At 45.5% G+C, this 24,125-nt stretch overlaps 1 long non-coding RNA gene across 1 annotated transcript in view; it reads right to left on the reverse strand.

Annotated features, from left to right (window-relative positions):
- Positions 1-23,483, reverse strand: part of LOC146544164 (uncharacterized) — a 34,657-nt gene extending 11,174 nt beyond the window's left edge. The window contains exon 1 of the long non-coding RNA XR_014884011.1: positions 23,361-23,483. This is a non-coding gene — a long non-coding RNA (uncharacterized LOC146544164). The remainder of the gene's footprint in view (positions 1-23,360) is intronic.
- Between the last annotated feature and the right edge of the window lie 642 nt (positions 23,484-24,125).

Genomic DNA, 24,125 nt, shown 5'->3' on the forward strand with positions numbered 1-24,125 from the left:
TACTCAGCAACGCAGTCTCATGGGGCATCAGATATCAGCACGATGGGTTGCAGTCACCTATTTACCTTGTCACCAAAGCAGAAGCTATAAGATCTACCATCTTCACTTATCTTCGCTGAGCCAAGCAATATCCAAAGCGAACAAGAGGTTTTCTGAATGTCATCATTATCAATGTGCTCTAATAGGAACTTTTTCATAGTGCTTCCCATCTCCCTGACTTGTATTGCCCTCATCGTGGGAATCAATAATTGCAGCCTCATTTCATCTCATGGACAGCTCTGTCAGGGAGATGAACCTCTGTGGCTACAGGGATACAAAACTCTGGTGCCTGGCACACTGCTCTCTGTCTCAGCAAAGCAGCGCCTACACAGCCATGAGACAACCAAAACAAAATGAGGCATTTACCTCCTCCTGATTTCAGCCTGATTTGTATTAAAAATCTTTTGCAAACTGTTCCTAGCTTTGCTCTCAGAAACTGCTCGCAAGCAGTTGACAGCTGAGGCTTAAAAGCTACACTGATTAGAGATGGCTTGGGATGAGCTGGAAAACCTGATGCTTAAAAAAGCCAGCAAGCATCTAGCATCCCATGTTGTTAGATGTTTTCCCATAGCACTTAATGAGCTGGCACAGTGCTGGCTGTCGGTGGGAGCTCTTCATCTTGCTGAGATTGCCTCACGAGCTGCTCTGGGCAAAGACAGCTTCTCTGCCATCCATCCTGCTGCAGTTAGCCCTGCCTGGGAACAGCAGAGGCTGCTATCATGCGAGTAAGGAAAAAACCGCGCTGTACTTCTGACACCAGGAGAACTCCTCGCCCTGCAGTAAACAAGGCAGTGATAATGCATGCAGCCCTAATGGGGACTCCTGAAATGTCAGTGCTGGTAGCTGCCCTTTCTCTGCCGACAGGATAGTTAGCCCCCGGACAGGAAACAAATGACTGAGGTGCTTCATCTGACAGCCACTGAGCTCCTCATTAGAAGGCTCAGCATCTCCAGGTAGGGTTTTTAAGCAGCTTGGTGTTGAACAGCAAGCTGCTAATAGAGCTCCTGTGTGGCATGCAGCACCTCTTCCGTGAGGGAAGCTTCTCCTTTAAATGCTTCCAAATCCCCGGCAATAGTGGTTTCCATTCTCAGTGCTTAGCTGTACTGTTTGGAGCTGAGTAGTCTTCCTGTATTTATAGATAGCCACTTTGTTTTTCAATTATTTTAAGTATTTTCAGGAAAGGGAAGGAAAATCTGGGAATATTGCAATTGCCTGTCTGCCCTCATTAGCCAATTAACTATTTCACTGCAATTCAATTGTTTCTTGTACAAGCAATAGCTTACAAAGTTCCTCTTTCTTTTCTTTTTGCTTCTTTCTCCAGAGCTATTCATCCCTGCCTCTGTATCACTCCTCCCTCCTAGCTACGGCATACATCTTGGGGTCTTTACTGCTGTGCATTGAATCAGAGCTAAAAATACTTTTCTTCTCTTTTTTTTTGTTTTTAAACCCAGTTCAGCTGACATTTTTCATGGTGGGTACACGGCAGAAGCTAAATGAGATTTATCTTGTTTTATTCAAGTTAATAAAATCTGCAAACATGGTGTGACCTGTTACTGAAACTAGGATACTTTAAAATCCACATCTGCGAATGCTCAAGACTGCATCAAAGCAAATGCTTTGAACTACATGCCAGTTTTTGGTGCTCTTTACTGCAGCAGTGGAGTTTAAAGGCAGAAATGTAGATCCCAGGTGTACAAGCTTTCCATTATGGGTAGGAATGGCACAAAAATATTCATGTAAGTTTGAGGTTCTGAAAAAGACCGGCTTCCTTCTGCTTGGACCTTAAGTGGATCCACTGGGCAAGTGAGCAGATAACCAGCTCTGCCCAGAAGGCATATAGTATTTTGGGGCTGAAAGCATCCTATTATCTTTATGGCTTTGCCATGACCAAGGGTACAACCGGGTGGCTCTTGTTCACTTTGGATTCCCCATAATATCCCAGGCTTACTCCTAGAGTGCGCCATGAAGCCCTGTGAGTGGTGAAGGCATCCCCAAGAGATAGCAGCTCCAGGAAGAGAACTCTGTGGGTGCATCTTTCCATCCTATCTGACACTCCTTTCACTGACAGATACAAGAACAGAACTGTGTTGAAAAAAGCCAACTTGACTGCTACTACATTCAGTCAGGAGGTAATAACCCAGTCATGAGGGAAGGGAGTATTTTAATACAGATTCAATGTCAACTTTGTCATTGCTATTTCCTCAGCCAGCATATATTGAACTGTATAGTTTTCAAATTGTATTTTAGCTTAATTGTAAAACTAAAATGATTAATATTCCTGCTATTTGATGGATGTCAGAGTTCAAAGAGTTCTTCTTACTGTGGAGAGAGCTGTACATTTCTGCTCCTCCTGACACGTCTACCCTCACACCTTGCCAAAGGAACAGCATGGAGCTGCATGCCTTCTGCAACAAGGACAGAACCTGACAATTTCCTTTACTTATTTCTATTTATTTTTATTAGTTCTCTACTTTTTCAATGGAATAGTATCTATCTCCCCTCCTTTGCACCAAAGTCTCCATGTTCAGGTCCGTGGCACTTAAGTTACCCTTTGGCAAGCTTCAGTGACCTTCTCTGCACATTTCTGATCCCACCACAACTGCAAGATGCAAACCTGCAACAGCTGACATGCTGCCGTGAAGTGTCAATAAAAGCACGTGGAACAACAGGGCCAGGAAGTTAGCTCCAGTATGGGGAAACCAGCTCTGGCTTCACCAAGACTAAATACCTGCAAGGAGCATCGGTTAATCATGATAATCAGCGTAGCCTTTCTCAGAGAAGCTGGGATGTTTTGGGAATGACACAAGAGGAAGCATTGCCTGACCTCATTAATGTGTCCCAGAGTGGAATAACAAGTAATTGAGTTGCTGAACAAGGCTTTCTGATTTACCAAGTTGTGACTTGCCTTAACTCCCATAAACACTCCAAATCCCAGGAGGTGGGGAAGAAGAGGAGGAGGAAAAGAGGAAATGAGTAGGGGGGGAAGAAGGCTCTCAAGGACCAAGACTGATTAATTATTGGTTTACTATAATCCATTTCAGTGACAAATCTTCCATCAGCCTCCCTCTCCCCTAAGACTTTTCTGGGGGCTCTTTTTAACTCTCATCATAGTTCTGACCTGGAAACTTATGTCCTTGCAGGCAGTGTTACCGGCCCCAGCATGTGGAATAGGTGACATGGGAAGAGGAATGGTCCTCTTGGGGGTGGTGAGCTTGGGGAGAGTGAGCTACAAAGAGGGATGACCAAAGCAGAGTGGAGATGCCTTCTTAAAAGAATATTTGGAACTTACCAGGACCCTCTGAGGTGGCCTCAGCCCTATGTCTGCGCATCTGCAACCAACATCGAAGCCATGGGCTGTTCCCATCAATGTTCACGTCTTGTTGCATTATATGTCTGCATTGTTTCTTCTGCAATGAAGCTCTCCTTGGTGCTTCACAGTTTCTTAAGGGAAGTGCTGGACCTTGATAGTGTAATGCCATTGTTTCCTGCATTTTCAGGAAGAGTTAATATCGAGTTGGGAACAGCTTATATTGCAAAGGAACAAGAGGGGCAATAAGTCCTTGGCTGTAGGAATCAGTGCTGTTCAGCTCTTTTTACTGAGCCCTGCCTTGGCAGCAGTGAAGGACATTATTCTTCATGTTCCAAAATCACTGAAGTTGCCTTCGTTTGCAGCTTTTCCTTCCTGCTCGGTGACAAGAAGACCTGCAGAAGAAAAAACTGGCTCCAAGGCAGCATCCTTTGCCTTTGAAGCAGGAAGAGCTGCTTTTGCCCATCTGTCACTGGAGACTTTTCAAATGACCTTGGCTTGTGAGGGGGTGACAGCCATTCAGACCCAGCTGCCTGCTTTGTTACAGCAGTGTCTTTTCCAGATTTATTGCAATGAAAGTGGAGAAATCCAGCATGGCATCCTTCCTAGAGGGTTTGTGACTACAGTGAAACCCCCAGCAGTAGGATGGCTGCTGGTTTCTCTATGCTTGGACTGAACATTTAACATGTCCCCCGTTCTCTTTTCAGATCTGCAAACACAAATCATCTCCAACAGGAGCCTCTAGCATCTGCAGCATGTCCAGCAGTGCTGTACAACAACAGGATTATCCTATGGGAATAGCTGAACTTGTCTGACATAAATTCAAATCCCTTCAGATACTATAAACTGAAAGTTCATCTCAGCTTCATGCATTTCTCTGTGCAGTGAGAAAACAAAGTAAAGAGATGGCACAAAATCCAGGGAAAAGTGTTGCTCAGCCCATGAAGCAAACCAGATAAAAGTGATCCTGAAAGTAGAAGCCAAGAGGGGTAAAAGAAACTTCCTAAAAAACCATAATAATCTGTGCTTTGTGAAGAACATGTATGGGCTCCCAGAAGGAAAATGAAAGGTCATTTTATCCCTGTATCATCATCTGTCTTCCAATTAGAGTATGTTCTCATTGCAGATTAATGGGCCACCATAGAAACCATAAAATAAAACAATGTGAAAGATAAGCAGATTTGTAAACCTCTTCAAAAAGTATTTTGAGCAGTTCGTAAAGCCCTGTGTTCCTACCAGGATTTGGGAAGGCCAATCAGATGAAGCCAGGCTATTGCTGCAGAGAGCTTTCTCCTTTCTTTTATATTTTAATCAATATTCCTGACACTATTCCCCAGCAGCATTCGCATTCCTGGCTGCTTCCCTGTCGCGTCCTGGCATAGAGCAGCCCTGGCTGCACACACCCACTCTCAGGTCACAGCTGACACGTGCACAGCTTTCCATCCATACTGGGTTTTGCAGGTGGAAAGCTGAACAATGTCAAATGACTTGCTAAAGCTACACAGCTGGTCAGGGATAGAGCTGGATATCAAATCCAAGGCTTTCAAGGTCCAGATAAATGATCTTTGATCCTAAATGCAGGTGTCTGAAGAGGCAAAAAAAAAAATAAAATAAAATCAAGATTTCCTACAGGCTAGAGCCCCAGTGTAAAATTTTCTTTTACATTTGAATGCAGCAGAAACAGTTTGGATCAGTGAAACTGAGAGATACTTTGAGTAAAAGCTGAGGTTTGGGAGATATTGCTGAGCAGAAGTAATTGGCCAAAATGAAGTGCTAGCTTTGACAGATAGAATTTATATGCTGATCAAGAGTAAAATCAAGTCCTGGCTGTATTCTTCCAGTATCTGAAGGGGACCTACAGGAAAGATGGAGAGGGACTTTTTACAAGGGCATGTAGTGACAGGATGAAGGGAAGTGGTTTTGAACTGGAAGAGTAGATTTAGACTAGATATCAGGAAGAAATTTTCTTTACTGTGAGAGTGGTGAGACACTAGAACAAGTTGTCCAGAGAGGCTGTGGATGCCCTCTCCCTGGAAGCACTCAAGGCCAGGCTGGATGGGTCTTAAAGCAACCAGGTCTAGTGGGGGGTGACCCTGCCTATAGCAGGGGGTTTGGAACCATGTGATCTGAAAGGTCCCTTCCAATCCAAATCGTTCTATGATTCTACAGTTCTATGATTCTTCCAGGGCCCAGGTAGGAGCAGAGCAGTTTCAGGACCTTTGCTGCTCACCAGCTCCTGTCTATGGCTGGCAAAGAGGCCTGCATTTGAAGAAATAAATTTCTGAACATTTTTCCTTCTAGAATTTTCATCCTTTTGGCACACTGTCCCTGTGTTTATGAAGTGGCCTTTTTCTCAGTATTGGATTTCACAGTCTGCTCTCATCTTCCTCAAAGACCTTGGGAAGGAACCAATTTATTATGAGCACTTATTCCCCATGGGTATCTCAGCACCAGGTCAAGCTGGTGCTGCCTCACTTGACATTTCTGATTTTATCTTCTGAACTGCTAAAAGAGCATATCAGCTTCCTGATTTATGACGGGTTGATCAAATTCTATCACCTTTTCTTACATAACTGGGGGACAACAAAGGCCATCTGGGCTTTGAGGTCAGGCTCGGAATTGGAGGCAGGAGAAATGTGAAATCCCACCAAAATCTTACATTAGATGATTTTCTACAGCTCATTTGACTTGCACAGTTTCCTGGACCAGCCCCTGAAAGAGCCCATGGTGCTCTGGGGAGGGCTTAGTCTCAACACTGTGGTGTATGTAACTCTGTGGTGTATGTAGAAGTTGGGTGTGTAGAAGTACAACTAGCAAAAAAATGATAATGTTATTACTTCTGGGTCTAGCACAACTTAGGAGAGAGTAGCCAGTGTGGTCTCTTGGGGAGGACCAACCCTCCAGCACGCAGTGGCACCTGGGACCATGTGGTGACAAGGCCAAGCACAGGCTAATGAGCCCATTAGCTTTTGGTGGTTCCCTGGATCTTCTCCTTATAGGATGAGAGCTGCAAAGAAACGTGCTCATTCTGTTCAAAGATAGCCATTAAATTCCCATTTAAGAACTTCTTCTGGGGTAATTCAGCATTATCTGTAAATGTGGAATACTGACTTTGTGAATATTTTACAATTTCTATTAGTCATTTATATTTTTAGAAACAGAGGTCATAAAAAATTTAAGTCATTTTGCTTCAGTTCTGCCACAAAAGAGATCTTTTTCTCTAGGTTACATTTCATTAAAGTCTTGTACATCTTATGAAAGGGACTGGAGTGAAGATAAAACAGGGATCTGCCTGTCTCTAGTGCTTTGCCAAAATACAGGTGTACCTGAGTGTATATAGTTTCATTAGGAAAACAGAAAATTCTCTTCTCTAGATCTCCTCTCAGTGCGGATTGCCCTAAATGTTCCCCTTTTCACTCATTTTGTTCCCCCAGGGCTTATTCTTTTCCTTCATAAAAACACACCTTCCAATTTAAAGTCATACATTTGCACACAATTATATATAAAACCCTAGTTTTTCTAATGCACATGTATCCCTGCACCATACATTTTCACTGCCTTGGGCATATTTCAGCACAAGGACAACAAGGAGGATGCTTCTATGCCTGACAGAGAGCAACAGGAATGAAAAGGGAGGAGGCGAGGACAGGGCACATGGTGCAGCAGGCACTCCTTGAGCTGAATACAGACTGTGGGCCACCTTCTGTCTGCTTTGTGGGTAGTCCATGGTATTCCAGTGGCCAAATATAACCCCATAGCCTGATGCTGGGCTGCTCCTTCTGCTCCAGGCCTGGAGATGGAGCTGAGCTGCAGGCTGCCTTCCTCCTGCATGGGCATGATGCTCAGCAGATCTTAGAGAATGTCCAAAAATCCAACTAGCCCATGGCTTCCATCTTGGCCAGCCTCTCCTCTGAGCACTTATTGGGGTTGGACTGGGACATGGGGAGACATTTAAAGAGCAAGACTATGCTGCTTGGGGCTAGAATGATCCATTATCATGGAATCACAGAACATCCTGAGTTGGAATGGGACCCACAAGGATCACCGAGTCCAACTCCTGACTCCACAGAGAACCACCTAAAATTATGTCTGAGAGCATTAGGCCGTGCCCACTGCCCTGGGCAGCTGTTCCATGCCCACCACCCTCTGATGCAGAACCTTTCCCTAATCCCCAACCTGCCCCTCCCTTGACACAGCTCCATGCCGTTCCCTCAGCCCTGTCGCTGTCACACAGAGCAGAGCTCAGCGCTGCCCCTCCGCTCCCTGTGAGGAGCTGCAGCCGCCATCAGGCCTCCCCTCAGCTCCTCTGCTCTGGGCTGAGCAAACCAAGGGACCTCAGCCGCTCCTCATACACCTTGCCCTCCAGACCCTTCACCATCCTAAACATTATCATGTATGTCTTCTGCATCTGATCACAAGCAGGTCTGGATTTTGACACTAATGAGCTCCGAGCACAAGGATGACCCGTTGCCATCAGTGTTTAGGACAGTTGTGGTGAATAAGGTGCTCTGAAAAGTTCAAGCAGAACTAAGAAATAAGGCTGAGCTTATGCTGGCGCCGGGAGCAAGCTTACTTTGAGCACACAGCTCACTGTAATACCCTCAGCAACAGAAGATTCCTCTAAATTTTATCAGATAAAATAAACACTGTGTGAGTTCGCAGGCAGAAGATTCTCATGTTTGCTCCCAGCTTTTGGGCAAACCAGACAGATCTTTAGCATCATGCAGGTCCTATTCAAAATGTATTACTCACATTTTAAAATAATTTATGAGGGAGTTGGAAAGCATGTTGCTGACATTTTTTCAGCTGGTGATCTGCTAAATGGGATGTTATTTCTTTTTTTTTTTTTTTCCCCCGAAGATATTCTGCTGTAACTAGCATTTGGCTGCTCAGAGGTTTGGGGTTGCTAATGTTATGTGTCATCCCAGTGCTCATAGTCATCTCAAGCACAGTAGATGTCACGAGATCAGCATGGACCTGGCCTCATTAGCTGCACCTCTTCCTGATAGATTGACATTCTCCCAACATACGCTGCTACTTTTCTTACCAGTGTTTTGTTTCGTGAGTATTTAGAGTGTGGCAGGTTGCGGTGAGAACAGAAAACCTGATTTCTAAGAAGGAGGAGGAAAAAGTGAGAAAAGTTTTCCCAAAATTCACTAAGTGCAGATTTGAGAATGGGCTCAGCACAAAAATGCTGGTGAGACTCCTGTTCAAGAGGCAAGAGGACAGTTTCAGATAGTGACTCGTGGAGGTTCTGGCTGCTTTTGACAGCATGTAGCTGTGTGCTGTTGGTGCTCCAGAGTTCCACATACATCCAGCTGGCCCATAAATTGTGAGTGAAACTTGGGAGCTCTTACATTTCATACCCCGGCTGCTCAAAAACACAGAGCAGTTGCATGCAGGAACCCATTAGGTCGTTTTTTCCCCTGTAATGTTATTGCTCACAGCTGTTGGAAGTGCACACACTCCAGCTTCCAAATATAGTAAATATGCATTTACTGTGTAACTCTCACCACACTCCCAGTTTTCCACAGCTTGCTTTATATCCTCCAGACCCTCATTCTTCCTGGAGCTTTGTATTAATTTCTAAAACAGACTGAAAGACCTGGGAGGACTGTGATGGAAAATCAGCAGTTTTTCAGCTCAGCAAATACAAGGTGAAGGAATATTTCAAGCAATGCCGGTTATATACCTCTGAAGTGCTCTCATTCCTCTTGTTTGACATTCATGGTCGAAGGAAAAATTTTAACACAGGGACAAAGGAAATGAAAAAAATCATTGCATTATAAATCTCTACTGGTTCTGCCCAAACTGGATGGACCTTTTCTTTTTAAAAACCCTTTACAGCTTACACTGTTTTAAAGGGAATCTCATCCACAAACTACACAATTATAGTTTCAGTTAAGAATCACGATCATCCTTCAGACCTTAACCTCCTGATGCAAGATACAGGTAACACAGACAGCACAGAGATACAGGCAGGTCACCATTTCCAGACATGCATCTGTCTGTGCTGCACATCCAGGGACCATTCTCAGAGGCGTGCTGCTATGAGGAAAACACAATGCCAGAAATGACTTTTCTATGGAGTCACTTTGAGTGACTTCCCATGGCAGATCTTAGAGTACAACACTGCAGCCAGACAAGAAGTGGGAAAAGTAACTCCAATCTTTTGATGGCAGTGTGATGGGATAAATGCTGTGAGATCCTCCCCACAGCCCTGGGTAGATTTCTCTACTCTTTTCGTGCTCTCCTTTGCATATTTTTGTAGATGAAAACAATTCTTTGCTGCACAGATGTCAGAGTACTGGCACAAGCTGCCCACAGGCTATGGAGACTCTTCCTTGGAGATTTCCAAAAGCTGTCTGGATGTGGGCCTGGGAGCTCTGCTGTGGGCTTCCTTGCTTGGGCAGGGATTGGAGCAGGTGGACCCAGAGGTCCCTCCTTGCAACCTCAAACTTCATGTCAATCCATGAAAAGAACCACAGGATGAGAAAGCAACTCTCTTCTTTCATGTTATTTATTTCCCAAGTACTGCCTCATGCATGCATGAGCCAGATTTTACAAATTCCCTTACATCAGAAAACAAACCTACGCAAAAATATCCCTGTGCTTGATGAGACATCTGAATACTGCTTTCCTGCTGAGAAGCTGAGAAGTATCTACTAGCTTCTCTGTGCTCAAGTTTCTTCCCATAATTTGTGCCAAAAATCTAGTTTTGAGCTCCTAAAGTTAGCTGGTCAACAGCACAGGATCAGTCCTTCCAGACTCCATCCCACAGAGTCTCTAGCAGGGAAGGTAATAGATAATAGAGCTTCTCCATCTTCTTTATTTCATCATAGTTTCACTGCTGGTCCAAAACATTCATGTGTCAGCTTTGAATTAAAAAAATAAATATAATTAAAAAAACACACACACAAAAAACTGAACAGCAACACCTTGGGTGTGATACAAAAACACCTCAAAGATCCATCCATCTGACAATCTTTTCCATTTTATGCAAATAGATAAAATTTATACTAGTAAAACTGCCTCTGGCAGAGTAAATGTTCTGTGTGTTTTAGACAGTCTCAATTGTATATCAAAGTAAACCTCTGTAGATATGTATGTAAATTTTGCACATCGTTTCCGTCCAAAGACATGTACTAAGTAATGTCCAGGATGAAACTGCAAAGCTTATGATATTCCAGTAGTTGAAAAGATTTGCTTAACATAGGACTTCGGATGACATAGACCTTTAACATGGTCCCATACCACATCCTTATCTCTAAATTGTACGGAAATGGATTTGAAGGGTGAACTATTCAGTGGATAAAGAATTGATCGGATGGTCACAGCCATATTGTTATGGTCAGTGGCTCTGTGTCCAGGCGGAGGCTGGTGACAAGTGATGTCCTCCAGGAGTCCTTCTTGGGACCGATACTCTTCAGTATCTTAATCAGTTACATGGATGTTGGGATTGAGAGCACCCTCAGCAAGATGGCATCAATCTGAGTGGTGCAGTTGATACAACAGAAGGATGGGATGCTAATCCAGAAGGACCTGGCAAGATTTGAGAAAGTGGGCTCACAAGAATCTAAAGAGGTACAGCAAGGTCAACTACAAGGTTTTGCTCTTGTGTCGAGGCTGTACCAGGTATGAGTGCAGGCTAGAAGAAGAACTCATTGAGAGCAGCCCTATAAAGATGGGGTTCTGGTGAATGAAAAGTTGGGCATGAGCCAGCAGTGTGCTCTTGCAGCCTAGAAGCCTACAGTATCCTGGGCTGCATCAACAAAAAGGTGGCCAGCATGGTGAGGGAGGCCATAGTCCCTCACTATTCTGCCCTAATGAAGACTCATGCGGATTACTGAGTCCAGGTTTGGGGTCCCCAGCACAAGAAAGAATGTTGGAGTGTGTCCTGAGGAGGACTGTGAAGGTGATCAAAGGGCTGGGACACCTTTCCTATGGAGATAGATGGAGGGATCTGGGCTTGTTAAGTCCAATTGCTGTGCCGTCTCCCCCAAAGCCATCCAAAGGACCTTGGTTGAAATTCAATACAATAAAGCCTTGGCCTGCTTTATAGTATCAGATAAACCACCTTCTGTTCCCAATTCCCACATCTGCTCAGTGACCTTAGCAAAGGCATTTCCCCTTTTACTGCTGCTATGTCCACATCTGCAAAGATAAATGATAAAGAAACACGGCATGCGAATGCAGTGCACCATAGGGAGCTGAAGTATTGCAGCATTGAAGACGCTGCTGGTGTTAATCAGCACATGAAGACTGGACAGTAAATGAACATCTCTGAAGAACTGTTGCTTTTTGCAGTGCTATTTCTCTTGTCATCCAGCATTTTCTCTCCAAAGTGTTTGTGTTTCTAGCAGGAAAGTTTGCAGCCCCCACGTTTCTGAGAGATGAATTTTAGTTCTATAGTAACAGCATGGAACTGAAACGCTCAAGATGCTCATATTTCATTCTCTGTGTGTGAGACCTTTAAAAATATAACCTGACAGTGATGGGAAACAGCTAATGGAGAGAGATGTTCAACTCAAAGCACAGGTTTTCATAGCAGCGTAAACTGGGAAGGGGCAAAGCACACAGCATGAAGCAAAGCAGTCTTCTGGGAGGCTGCAGGGAGCTCACTTGTGCAAACACTGTTGGGGCACACATGATGGTGACAGGTAGCCAAATGTACAAGCTCTCAGAAGAACCACCGTGCACTCCCTAAGCTGGAGAAACATCCCTACCCTGACCCAGGGTACAGCAGGCACTGTTCTCACTATTCTCACTGCCTTTCCCATTAGGGAGGATCAGCAATGGGTGGAGTGACATTTGCCAGAAATTACCTTGTGCCTAAAGGGAACCCTCCAGGCCTGGGTTTACAGCTAATAATATCACCTCCTATTAACCTGCTTGCTGTGCAGAAGAAGTTTAAGCAGAGAAATCTACCTTGTTGTAAGGCTTTCATCTGATGGCTTCTCTGCTGCATGCTGCAGCAGAAGATAAAAATAGGAAGGTGTGAGAGACATAATTAGCTCTGCTAACTTTTGCTGCCATCAGTCAATTAGAATGAGTAACGACTGCTTAATTCATTCGAAACAACATCTCTGAGGGAAGGAAACTTTAAGCCTGATTAAGAATGAAAACTAAAAGGATAAGTGGACCATAATGCTTCTGATGCCCTCCAAGCCACCTGCATGGGATTTCAGCCAGCAGTGGAGCAGCCCTGTGCAACACATGGTGATAGCTGCAGGGACCTCTGCAGCTTGGCTGTCTGTATGGAACCCTGCATTGAGAGCTGGATGGCAGAGTGAAAGGCAGGCAACACGATCCATGTGTTAATGTGGCACGGGGAGACAGGGAGCCCACCCTTCTCCTTGCCCCATGCCTTCGTGCCAACCACTGCTGCTTGTACTGTGTTTGCAAGGCAGCTGGGCTGGCTGAAGAAGCTTACAGGCAGCCACTGAGAGCTAAAGCACTGCTGTGTTCCTAGTGATCTTACCTATTTTGGTAGGAGTTACAATGCTTTTGAGAATCCCAGCAGTGACTATTTGGCAAGAGAAAGCTCCTCAAGTCTTATAAAATGCTTTCCTCTTCTCACCACCAAGTGCTGCAGGAATTAATTTGGGTAAGTGTCATTCTGGACAGTGCTCAGGCTGCAGCGGACAGAGGGACAGCTGGATGCCACCAGAAAAAGGCACCGAAAAATTAATTCGGTTTTGCTCTGCATTGGACCGTAGCCACTTAGTCAGAAATGCTGGAGGTGTTTTAATCCAACATGAGTAACATTCTCCACTTACAAAACAAATCCAGTTTCACACCACTGGGAAAAAAATGGGAAAAAAAAAAAAAAAAAAACACCTTAAAACACCTTAGGTATTTTCACAAATTATTTGGGGACTTTTTTCATTTGAAAGGAGACACTCTTAAGAAGTGAGATATTGTGTGAAAAGATTGAATCTTCTGTATTTATTGAAACCAACTGCAGGATTAATGAAAACCATAGAAAGAGCTTGGCAAATATGTGCATCCTATTAGATTTTTGGTTTGCTGCTAGCACAGTTCAGAAATGGAAAGTGGGCAATTGCCATGGGTGCATTTGATAAACAGGACTTGTAAGATGTAAACTCAGAAAGTCCATTTATTTCTGAGATGTGCATCCTTGTTAGGCCATGTTGTAGCACAGGAGGGCTCTGGCTTGTGCAGTAATGGCCATGAAATATTAAGACATACCCAAACGAATATCAAACTGTCTCATTTTTCAGCTTTGGCTCTTCATTAGACACAGGCAGGAGAAGCTGATTTGCCTGACAGGAGAGCAAACCTGTTACCGACAGCAGAAGAAAACATCATTTTGGAATGCAGCCCCTTTGCTACTGTTTTTATGGGTGTAGATCAGCCTTGAGATGATCGAGCTACCAGGCAGCTGTGGCTCTGGAGGTTGCTCTGGTCAATGCGACACTGACCAAAGAGACATTGGGTTGAATTTTTCCTTGATGGCCTTATCACCTGGCTGTAGCCCAGATCTTGACACCTTCTCAGCCTCTCTCCAGCCGGAAGGGAAATGCTGAGCCACAGCCAAAAAGCAAAATAGGAAGGGTATTAAGGAAAAAATATATATCGTATATATATGCACACACTATTACATAAAAGAGATTAAGCTGCTGCTTCTGTGGCTCTGAGCAGGCTGGTCTGGTGGTTGGCAACCCTGTCTATGGCGGGGGGCTGAAGCTAGATGATCTTTGGGGTCCTTTTCAACACAGGCCATTCTATGATTCTATGATTCTGGATTAAAGGCGTTCTCATATTTAATTGAAGTGCTCCTGCACTGCCTCAGTGACAAGGCATCACCAGGATTCGTCCTGTGATGGTTCCATGCTTTAGTGCTACCTTCAGACAAAGAGATAAAGGCACCATCCAAGCCCCGCATCTGCTGGCCACCAAGACACGGCCCCAGCCCCTGCAAAACATTCTGCCTGAAATCAAGAATGCAAGTCCCTGTGATGCATCCTTTCCACAGGCAGGAATGTGTGAAAGCCAATTCTTTACAGAATATACATACACCATATTAAAAAATACAAGTCCAAAGCAGGATTTTTTCTTTTTTTTTCAATTCTTCTTCAAAGTCCAAACTTCTCTCCCACCCAGAAAAGCAGTACCTATACAGGATCATATTGGTTTTAGTCAGTTCTCTTCCTTTCTGGTCTGCTTTCTGCAGACCTCATATACAAAGGCAGGACAGCAACAACAAGGGGCTTTAGCTGGATTATCTGCTTTTGCCCCCAGGGAAACTCCTGGAGGTTTAAGCTATTGTTTTCTTCTGCTTGGCTGGGGCCATGGCTAAATCCCTACATCCCAGGCAGGCAGTAAATAATAAACTATTGAATTTTTGAACAGTTGTTTAGTACTGGCTTGGGACTTCCCTGGTCTTTAATGGGGGAGGATGAAGTGAGCACTGTCGAAATAATGTCCCAAACAGGTATTTTCCTCACAAAATACATAATGCTATTAGAGACCTAATCTTCAGCATTTAGCCATGAACAGTCACAAGAGCTGAGTTTCTTCCATTGTGTGTTCCATAGGGCATCATTCATCTCTGCTCCTATGCATTTTGCTTCCCTTACCTACGTTTCGGTTTGCCCCCTGATTTTCACACAGCACCAGGGCAGCTATTTAGAGAATATTGGCTCTGTTGTGCTGGGCTTCTAATTCACTGATGATATGGGCACTGACAAGCTTCCATCGCAGAAGTCATTTGTTACTGGATGACATGCACGTATATGGATACATTTTGTTAGTATCATTTATTATCTCTTAAAATACCTGTTTATCTCTGTGTCTGTAGGTGTATCTATATATAGTTCTCTGCATTTATCTGCCTGCTTAGCACCTCCATCAGCCTCCTCTTAAAAGTAGCTCCAAAGCCCCCAAGCCTCTGACCTCCCACCCACATCTCCTTCCTTTTCCCTTCACCTCTCCCTGATTTTTAATAAACCTCGCAGTTTATTAAAAATGGGTGAACTAAAGAAAAAGAACGATCTGCAGACAGCATTGAGTTGAAGCAGAGATAGCCTGTGTCTCTTACAACCTCCCCTCTCGCTGATGGTGTGGGAAGGGCAGGCAGCAAAATGGCTCAGGTTCTGCCTGCTGTCCCCATCACTCCCCCCAGAGTGGCCAGCACAGCTCCCCAGGCACTGCATGGCCAAGAGGAGGAGGGCAGAGGGCAGCCCAGCTCCTGCAGCTAGAACTTGGTGAGCTGGAAATGCAGAATGCCCTCCTTGGTGTTGTGTAAGCAGAGCCAGCTGTGTGCTGGGACGGAGCTGGAGAACTTGATAGAGGAGATCTGGGTAAACATCCTCAGCCATGCACTGGGAGGGCTGGCATAGCTCAGCAGGGCGTTGAGGCATGCCCAGGGGCTATAATTAGTGGGTCACTCAGTGCCCTGGGCCGATGGACCAAAGCAGCTGGTGTCTCCTGCTATAAGCAACAGAGAGGTTTTATTTCAGACAGGGTCTATTCCCCAGACCGGGTATCCCAGGGGCTGGGTGGCTTTGGGGTGTGTGTAGAGGTGGCTTCTCGCTTTGCTTATCTACATGGGAGGATTTCAGTTAGATCTGAAACACCATAAAGAAATAAAGAGGGGCAAATTCATCACATGATTCATTTTCCTGGAGTCAGCAGCATTACTCAAAGTGTCAATACTACCCTTTGTGCTTTTCTTAGTCGGGTTGTGAAATAGATAGAGCAACAAATAGCTGTTTTGACTGGAAATAGATTTCACCAGGGAAACGTTCACCAGTTTTAGCACCAGTACGACCCAGGACAACAGCAGCAGCAGTGTTGGCCGTAGAGCAAAGCGATGGCTGAGCAAATTCTTTTAGTGGTTTGCATAGCTGAGGCCCCAGATGGCCGCCACCACCCCTGAGCTATTAATAAGGACTGTTTCAGAACGAATGATCATTTTGCAAGCAAACAATACTATTTATTAGCATTATCATCATTAATCGTCAGCTGCAAGGTGTTTCAAATCCCTCTTGCATTGTGCTGCAGTGCAGATGTGTTCTGACTAAGAGAGGCAATGGTGCAAGGCAGGTTTACGAGTTGCCCCTCTGCACAGTCTTACCACTGGGAAAAGTAGTAAGGCACCTGTCTGCCTGCCTGGCTTTGTACCAGAACAACCTGCAGCAGCAATTAATTTTTCATTGCTCACGATAAGAGTTAATGCTGTTCAATTATCCAGGTTAGCCCCCTCAGGCATTGCTGCTTTTCTTCTTAGTGCGTGCTGCAAATGGAGTTTGATAGCTCTGAGTGGCAGAGTCGGTCCCAGCTGAGCTGGGCTTCTGCCTACTTGTTGCTTTTTATAGGTTGAGCTCTGGCAAAGCGATGTATTTTGCTTGCTGAATAAAACCACAATAAAAAAATGAAAAGGGAAAGCAGGGAACAGCACCAGACCCACTGAGCACCCTGAGAGGGATCCTTGTTTCACAGCCACTCTGAAACTTTTGCTCCTTCACATAACAGAGCAACAGTGGGGTTGTTGTTTATATGCTAGTGTTATCATTGACTTCTATTCTCAATGAAATGCATTCTCAGAAATGGTCTTTTGGCCTCTTAGCCCTCACCAGCATTAGGAGCTATTGGAAACAATAGGACAAAGACTAATTGTCAGCCCAGTTTTCCCCCCACCATGGTTCTGCATCGGGTGTAACGTGCAAAGGGCAGAACCCAGCACTCATTGGGATGACAGCCACCATTCCCAGCCCCATCCCAGGCACAGGGCGATGCTGCCCCAGGCACCCTGCTCCAAAATCCAGCTACAGGGAAAAGCAGAGCAACCACACCGTGCAAAGGGCTGCCTGACTGCTGGTGCTGCAGCATCTGTGAAGCCTTTTGTGGGTTTGGGGAGAAGCCAAAAGCAGGCTTATAATGGAAGTTCAGCCACAGCCTTCAGCACAGCTTGGCAGCTCTGGCCCTATAATAAAACCCAAAGCACACGTGAGTCTACAAAACAGCACCGTGAGTTCTCTATTCCTGTCTGCAGTATTTTTAGTGGACAGGCTCATTTTTAGACATTTTGTTTTTTTCTATTCTGATAGAAAGAGGTTGTCAAAACATGGACGCTGCTCGCAATGCAAGGAGCAGTTGGTCAATTCTTACAGACATCCCTGGCATTTCAAAACTATAAATGCTCAGCAATCACATTCTTGGCACTCTGCGAGATGCAAAAATGTGAAGCTGTTACCTATGACAAACATTTCTTCATTGAATCTATCACAGGACTGAAGTGAGGAAACCTAAACAGGAGGGAAAAAGTCAGTTTGCTGTGCAGACAGCTTAAGGGAAAGGAATCCTAAGCCTTGAGCAAATGTTTGTTTTGCATTGTGGCAAAAAAAAAAAAAAAAAAACATTTGTTTCCTAAACACAGAGAGATTACAGCGTGATCTGTGCTTTTGTTTAAAAATACTTTTCCCACTGTCTGGGCTGCAGTGTAAACAGGATGCACTGACATTTTGGCCCTGCTGAGCCATTTGCCATGGCAGGCACGCGCTCATGATTGTAAATCTGACCCTCCTCTCCAGAATAGATCCCACTGGCCGTATGGAGCTGGTGTTGTCTGCTCGAGAGGAACTGTGAGGACACGAGCTCGATGGCTGCAGCTGGTGAGACTGAGGGCAGAGCCAGACCAGAGCTGGGGACATGAGGGCTTCCAGCCAGAACTCACACACATGTGCCTCCTCGTGCCGCTGGGTTAAATCCCTCTGGCCATCCGTGCTGGGCATGGAGCTGTCTGATCCTCAGCTGACTCATCCCAAAAATGTCAAGAAGAGACGAAAGCATTCAGCTTTGGCCGCTGTTGAGCGTGAACTTCCAGGATTGCGAGAGAATGTCTCATTTGCTTAATTTTTCTCCATTAAAGATATGTGACAGCGATTTCGCAAACACCTTGGGCACAAGCACCGTCTTTGCCAGCAACAGGCAGCAGCTGAGATACTGGTGGCTTCCCAGAATGAAGTAATTTGAAATTTAAACAAAATGCTGCTGGTTCTGGACCCAATCTGCTGCTACTGCTCTGCTACATTTGTCTCTCAGAAGTTGCCCCCATTTAATCTTCTCAGAAGACGTGTGTGCAATCTACGAGAAGCCTCTGCTATAGTATTACCAATTTTCCACAAGCTGCTGGTGACAAGGGCACCTCCTGTAAGTGACACTGCCTCAGTCGGGAACAGGCAGCGATTTCCTTACAACGTGCCCTGTGCAGTGCATGCATCTTCCCTGCAAATGCTGCTGCCACAAGTCCACAGTAATGAAACCAGATTTTCTCCTCTCTTTCCTGAGTCCTTGCCCAACACAGCAGGTGAAGACATGCTTGACTTTAGGATGCCTGTGGTCACACTGAAACCAAGGGGATTCCAGCTTCTATCAGGCTTGTCCTGTCAGGGCCACAAGTCCAATATGGCGGCCTCTCTACAGATGGGAGTTCTTGGCTTACAAAGGTCCCAAAGAAGATTCCTTAGAAAAAAAAAAACTTTCTTGGGCCCTCTTTGACATCAAACACAATCTTATATGTTATGCCTGTGACTTGGGTCAACAAACATGTTCAAGAGCTTCTCCACTCCAAGATCTTATTCAGGCGTGAGTTACACACAGATCAACAGAACCTGAGTTTGTTCCTGCATCCCAAAGGGATGACATGAATAGCAAAAGGTGCCCTAGTTGGCACAGCCACAGCGAATTATATTAGTCATTATCCCACAAGCCTTGTTCCTGCTGGGATTCTTAAAATTGATGAACAAGTCTCCAATGATGGCATCCAGTCAAGCTAAAACTGTGTAAAAAAAGGGTTCAGGGAAGCTTGCTTCACTCCACTGTCATCTCTTCAGTAAATAAAATTCCCAGAGAGCTAGCTGGGGTTTTATGGAAAAGCCATTTGCCAATAATAAGTACCTGGGCTGTGGGAAAATATTTATTAGCATGTAACAACTATGAAGGCTAAGGATTAAAGTAATTGCTTAGAAAATGGATTCACAAAATGTAATAAAGATACTTGTTTCAACTCAGTGAGCATAAACTGTCTCTTGAATGAACTATCATCTTCTATTTTGTGTACTTCTTCCTGGTTAATGAATGACCAAATATGCTTGTTTTTCAATATGTGGCTAACAACTATAAACACTGCTGTCCCTTGAAGCAAAACTCAGTGTTTCAACCCAAAAATCGATGGGGAATGTAAAAATACTGCTCATTTTCTTGCAAATAGCTGGAAATCTTTTATAAAATATGTTTATTATTAAGATATTCCTGGTGCCTTCGCTCTGAAAAGCTGCACTGTACTCCAGAATGCAGTGCTACGGCTGCATAAATATTTGCATAACAGATCTTTTGTTTTCTGCAGCTCAAGTCAGTGTGCAAAGATGGTCTGTAAAGTAAACATACATTTGCTAAAACGCAGCAGGTGCTGAAAGGTGAACAGGGAGAAAAGCCATAGAGCTTCCTCATCACTTCAAAGCTTGCCTAGCTACAGATATCCCAGCATCAAAGAAAAGAGGAGTATCTGCTCCTGTAAGTCCTGGTGAAGGCTAAGGAATGCCAGCTAGGATGGCTAGGATGCCTTAAGAGGGCTGGCAGGTCAGGAAGAGCACTTGGAATTCTGCTGGCAGGTTTTGGTGAGCTGGCAGGTGCCAGAAATGTAAGATGAGGAGAAGTAGCAGCAGAGGGCAGGAAGATTTGTCCAAGGACTGTATTTACAAACAAGATACAAGTGGGTAGGCCAAAACAATACCTAAAAACATCATTTCTTTTCTATTCAGCTTTCACTTAGAACAAAGAGATGTTTTACTGGAAAAATCACAACCTGGTTGGAACTGGCTTTATCTCAAGGAGGTACTACAGCTGTAGAACCGTAGCCAAATTTCTCTCCTCAACCCGATTGGAGTTCATTTCTGCATCACCTAGGAGTTGTACCACATCAGACTTTTCTTGAGGTCATCCCAATTCAACAAATGCAGAGGAGGAGTGCAGGGTCTGGATGGAAGCCCATCGTCACCCGAGAGTTTCCAGTCCTCCTGCTGACAAAGGAGTGCTCAAAGATGTGCCCTAATCCCCTAAAGGAGGAAAGTAAGAGCCGGGCCTTTTTTCTAGCTTTTTCACTCAGATTAGGAAGGTTTTAAGCAGCCACACGGTTTCTGGTGAAGGATGGACTGCCTCACGACTTTCAACACCAGGAATTGGCAAGGCAGCAAAGGCAAAGAAGTTGGCATCCAAACCTGCAAAATGAGTGCCTTTCCCCTTTCCCCCTCCCACTCTTTCCCTGCACCAGATGTCAGCTGGGACACATTGCAGTGCTGCCATCCTCCAAACGCCCTGCAGGAAGGCCCTTGCCAGCTCCCCCCCAGCTGAGCCATTCGTGCTGAGGAGACATCTGTTCTCCCAGCCCTCCGTCCTCCTCCTCATCCCTTTTCCACTTGCCTGCTTGTTTTGTGCTACAGGGGTGCCATGCAGAGCAGACAGACGAGGAGTGCATTAAAAACGGCTCAATGAAAAATCAAAGCAGGGAGAAATAGCTCCAGAGGAACCATACCAACAGGGAAATATTTATCATTTCTGATTAAGTAAAACATGCCTTCCTGTCAGCTTCAAACAGACAGTTTCCTTCTTTCTCTTCCTTGCTCTAGACTTAAATCTACTGGTTGGTCTGCTCCCAACAGAGAAGGTTCCTTCAGAGCATCTCCATGCGAAACACACAGAAAAGTAACCAGCAGCATGAAGCTGTAAGACTTATGATTATCAGAAAGGTCTGGGCTGTACAGGGAGCTCTCTGCAACCCACAACTAAGGTGGTTTTAAAGAGGCAGTATTCCTCCAGGCTGCTTCCAGGAAAGTCAGCTGGAGTTTCAGACCAGTCTCTGGGGTGTTCTGCACACAGGAGGGCAAAAAGAACCCTAGGGGTCAGAGAATTTATCCAATTACCCTTGCTGTATCCACATACCAACTGTGGCACGAAACATGAAAGAACAATTAGATCACATGAAGCCAAGGAAAGGGGGAAAACATCTGTCTGAGCTCACCAAGCATGACACGGAGCAGGAGTCATGTTTAGGAGAAGCATCTCTCCATCAGTTATGGATGTGCTGGAGGAGGTAGTACAACTTCGCTCTTAGAGTTGCTTTTTCCCATGAGCTCAAAGGCTTTGCAAGGGGTGACCTCCTGCCCTACAGGAGCTCAGCTCCCACCTTGCAGGGAAACCACATGCAGGCAAAAAGGCCCTTCATTGCACAGCAAGAGCAGATCGTGGTCGTGGAGAGTTGCTCTGAGCAATGAGCAATTCTCATTGGGGTTAAATACGGTTCCCTTCACCTCCACTCCTGCATGCAAATGCTGATGGAGAGCAGCAAGGAGAAAGCAGAAGCAGAGAGACTGCAGGGGCTCTGGAGGGGAGCTTGTGCTGGTCACCATGCCTGCTGCCAGCCACTTCTTGGCCCTCATTTTCAAAAGAGATCAGTGACTTAAGAGGATGCTTTTTTTGGGGTGCCCAGGCTGCAGAGAGTGTTTCATGTTTTGAAAAAGCAAGATCCTGGCAGGGAACCTCCAGTTGCTTGCCCAAATGAGCAAACTTGTACACTTTCTTACATCATCACTGATGAGATCACAAGATCAGGTGAGGAGCGGACACTTAGAAAATTGAAAACTGGTTGGGAAAACACATATAAAAACAGCAGCAGTGACCACTTTTCAAAACAGAGAGCACAGCTATATGAAGAATACATTTCAATGTCAGCAAAGAAACTCAGGCAATTCCGTTAATTAAAAGCATGGGTGCACTGACCCACTATCCTGCTCATGTGATAGGCAACAGCTGTTCTTGCTTTAGAACAGCAGCCAGCAGTGGGCCCCATCATGCAGAACACAATACAGAGAGCCAGGAGACAAGAACTGCTAACCTTTCATCACCAGCCCTCCTGTGTGCTTCTCCATCTGTGAAATGTGTCTTTCCTGTCCTTTCCATGCCATCAGGCATGGATGAGGAGGGAAGCACAGCCCGTGTGAGTCCTGGGGCACTGCTGGTGGCCTGGGCAATCTCCTCCACGCTCCCAGCCTCAGCCCATGATGGGGAATGCACCAGCAGTTACAGACTTGAGTCCTGGCTAACATGGGCTGAAAGCACAACATGGACTCCTGCTGCTGCCACTGCAGCCACCACGATCCCAGGTGCATCATGGCACTTGTTTATTTTTTTAATCGTGGTTATTTCCTCTCTAGGAGGCCAGAGGCAATGAAGCAGCACCTCAGCACCTTCTCACACCACATACTGGCTTGCTTTGCCGTAGGATTACACACAGGACACTCTCTCTCAGAAGGACTGTCCATGGGTCATGGGGGTCCTTGGGATTGGGATGTGCAGACATGCTCCTGCTTGGGGATGGAGGTGAGCAGGCACACCCCAATGGCCAGGCTGGATGTGGTTCTGGGCAGCCCGGTCTGGTATTAAATGGGGAAGTTGGTAGCCCTGCCCGTGACAGGGGGGTTGGAGGTTTATGATCCTTGAGGCCCCTTCCAACCCTGGCCATTCTGTGATTCTGTGTAATTCTGTTCCACCTTTCAATTACGTGCTGTTTGGCTCTCTCTACAGTATTTCAGCACTTGGAAGAGGCTTTCAATGAGAAGGCACTTGCAGCATCCTCAAATTTCTGTGCAATGCTTTTCCTGAGGGCATCATTGTTTTCTTGCCTCCATAGCCAGAGGTACTTCTACCTACTAATGAACAACTGCTGTGCTCCCATCAAAAGGAGTTCAGTTCAAGCAGCACAAGAAAAACTCATCAGTAGTCAGTTAATATTCTGATGGCAGAAACAACAGCTTGAGGCTGGTCAGGGTGATGGGTATGATGACCTGAACAGGATCAACACTTTTCTCAAAACGGTGTAGATTAGGCACTCCTCTCTGAAAAAAGCTGACCTTGTTGTGAAGGTTGCCCCAGGAGTCAGGGGAGATATCAGGTTCATTGATTCATTGAGCAAACGAGATTCAGGTAAGCCTACCTCACATCACCTGCAGTCAGCCAATGCCCAGATGGAGAGGTGAGCAGAAAGGCCAGTGCTCACCCTGCAGCTCTTCTCCGCGAGTCCCAGCAGACTCAGACAAGCGACTCCTCCAAAGGACATGACTGGAAACTGCCTAAACAAATGCAAAGTTCAGAACACGGCAAAGAACTCAACTCACTGGCAAAAAAAGTTACAAAACAGCAGTGTTTGTCGAAAAACAAGTCTGCACAGCTCAATTGCGAGAAAGGGATGAAGATGCCAGAGGCTGAGGGGTAGGACAGATGAGGAAGGATTCAGGTCCTTGCCTAGACAGGACTATTTTTTGGCTAGCTTTGTTATCACTGCACAGTGAAGAAGATGCAGGGTCACCCAGAGCCTGCACACGCTGGTGGGGCAGGGAAGGCAGAGGCTGCGGTCAGCGGCCCCACGGGTCTTGGCCTGGTGAGGCAATGTTTGGCTTCATTGGCTGCTTGTCTGGGTGGTCATCGACCTCAGCGTGGGGCTTTGAAGTCTCACATCCTCATGTGGGTGGTAGCTTCTCATGCAATGATCCCAAACAACTCAGGACAGAGTCATTAAGGTAGGAAAGACCACGAAGGCCAACCATCAGCTCATCCCCACCATGCCCGTTAGCCACGTCCCTCAGTGCCACGTCCACACAGTTCTTGCACATCTCCAGGGACAGTGACTCAGCCGCTCCCCTGGGCAGCCTGTTCCAATGGCTCACCACTCTTTCTGAGCATAAATTTCTCATGGTATGAA

This window comes from Meleagris gallopavo, chromosome 6, assembly GCF_905368555.1.
Source record: "Meleagris gallopavo chromosome 6, MGAL_WU_HG_1.1, whole genome shotgun sequence".
Classification (NCBI taxonomy): Eukaryota; Metazoa; Chordata; class Aves; order Galliformes; family Phasianidae; genus Meleagris; species Meleagris gallopavo.